Source organism: Halichoeres trimaculatus, unplaced genomic scaffold (assembly GCF_033239565.1).
Source record: "Halichoeres trimaculatus isolate MK-OKI-2021-1 unplaced genomic scaffold, fHalTri1.1 fHalTri1_scaffold_26, whole genome shotgun sequence".
Taxonomy (NCBI): Eukaryota; Metazoa; Chordata; class Actinopteri; order Labriformes; family Labridae; genus Halichoeres; species Halichoeres trimaculatus.
Genome location: NW_027437204.1, coordinates 480,001 through 482,500, shown reverse-complemented (window position 1 = coordinate 482,500; position 2,500 = coordinate 480,001).

The window sequence follows — 2,500 nt, the reverse complement described above, 5'->3', positions numbered from 1 at the left end:
ACAACTGGCCATGCTTGTGTCCCATCAGGACATGTGTACAGCCACTACTAGTGCCTGCACCAGCAGTGGCATCCCCGTGGCAGTGTTTCCCCCTGCTTACACCGGATCTCGGCTCCCGTGCCCCTGCCGGTCACAGTGAAGTATTTTCTACCTACCAGGGGCACGAGGCCCAGCTCACATCTAGCCATGCGTGTGCCCCTTCAGGACATGAGTACGGCCACTGCGGGTGCCTGTGCCTGTTGAGGCAGCCTCGAGGCAGGGTTCCCCCCTACTTACAACGGATCTCGGCTTCCGTGCCCCTGTGGGTCACGGTGAAGTATATTCCAACTACCAGGGGCACGAGGCCCAGCTCGCAACTAGCTATGTAATGGCCCCCACAGGACATGGGTACGGCCACTGCGGGTGCCTATGCCTGTAGTGGGGGGCCCCGAGGCAGTGTTTCCCCCTGCTTACACCGACTCTCGGCTCTCTAGCCCCTGTCGGTGACCATAAAGTACATTCCACCTACCAGGGGCACGAGACCCAGCTCACAACTGGCCATGCTTGTGTCCCATCAGGACATGTGTACAGCCACTACTGGTGCCTGCACCAGCAGTGGCATCCCCGTGGCAGTGTTTCCCCCTACTTACACCGGATCTCGGCTCCCGTGCCCCTGCCGGTCACAGTGAAGTATTATCTACCTACCAGGGGCACGAGGCCCAGCTCACGTCTAGCCATGCGTGTGCCCCGTCAGGACGTGAGTACGGCCACTTCGGGCGCCTGCACCCGCAGTGGCAGCCCCGAGGCAGGGTTCCCCCCTTCTAACAACGGATCTCGGCTTCCTTGCCCCTGTGGGTCACAGTGAAGTATATTCCGACTACCAGGGGCACGAGGCCCAGCTCACAATTAGCCATGCGTGCTTCCCGTCAGGACGTGAGTACGGCCACTACGGGTGCCTGCACCCGCAGTGGCAGCCCCGAGGCAGTGTTTCGCCCTTCTCTCACCCGATCACGGTCCCGTGCCCCCGTTGGTGAGGGTATAGTATATTCCGCCTACCAGGGGCACGAGGCCCAGCTCACATCTAGCCATACGTGTGTCCCATCGGGACATGTGTACAGCCACTACTGGTGCCAGCACCAGCAGCGGCATCCCCGAGGCAGGGTTCCCCCCTACTTACACCGGATCTCGGCTCCCGTGCCCCTGCCGGTCACAGTCAAGTATTTTCTACCTACCAGGGGCACGAGGCCCAGCTCACAGCTAGGGCCCTCACATTGTCATGCAATGTGAGAGGGAGATGGCAATGAGGATGTTTTGCTTTGTCTTGTCTTGTTTTGTTTTGTTTTGTTTGGGGTGTGTGCGCAGGGGGTCGTACGGGGGGACCTGTGTCCGGAGCGAGTCCCTCCCTCCCTCCCCCTCTCTCTCTTGCTCTCCCTCTCGTGCCCCTGGTACGTGGAGGTGAGAGGGAGATGGCAATGAGGATGTTTCGCTCTGTCTTGTTGTGTTTTGTTTTGTTTGGGGTGTGTGCGCAGGGGGTCGTACGGGGGGACCTGTGTCCGGAGCGAGTCCCTCCCTCCCTGCCTCCCCCTCTCTCTCTTGCTCTCCCTCTCGTGCCCCTGGTACGTGGAGGTGAGAGGGAGATGGCAATGAGGATGTTTTGCTTTGTCTTGTTGTGTTGTGTTTTGTTTGGGGTGTGTGCGCGCAGGGGGTCGTACGGGGGGACCTGTGTCCGGAGCGAGTCCCTCCCTCCCTCCCTGCCTCCCCCTCTCTCTCCTGCTCTCCCTCTCGTGCCCCTGGTACGTGGAAGTGAGAGGGAGATGGCAATGAGGATGTTTTGCTTTGTCTTGTTGTGTTGTGTTTTGTTTGGGGTGTGTGCGCGCAGGGGGTCGTACGGGGCGGACCTGTGTCCGGAGCGAGTCCCTCCCTCCCTGCCTCCCCCTCTCTCTCTCTCTCCTGCTCTCCCTCTCGTGCCCCTGGTACGTGGAAGTGAGAGGGAGATGGCAATGAGGATGTTTTGCTTTGTCTTGTTGTGTTGTGTTTTGTTTGGGGTGTGTGCGCGCAGGGGGTCGTACGGGGGGGACCTGTGTCCGGAGCGAGTCCCTCCCTCCCTCCCCCCCTGCCTCCCCCTCTCTCTCCTGCTCTCCCTCTCGTGCCCCTGGTACGTGGAAGTGAGAGGGAGATGGCAATGAGGATGTTTTGCTTTGTCTTGTTGTGTTGTGTTTTGTTTGGGGTGTGTGCGCGCAGGGGGTCGTACGGGGCGGACCTGTGTCCGGAGCGAGTCCCTCCCCCCCTCCCCCCCTGCCTCCCCCTCTCTCTCTTGCTCTCCCTCTCGTGCCCCTGGTACGTGGAGGTGAGAGGGAGATGGCAATGAGGATGTTTTGCTTTGTCTTGTTGTGTTTTGTTTTGTTTGGGGTGTGTGCGCAGGGGGTCGTACCGGGGGCCCTGTGTCCGGAGCGGGTCCCCCCCCCCCTCCCCCTCTCTCTCTCGCTCTCCCTCTCGTGCCCCTGGTAGGTGGATCCACCTA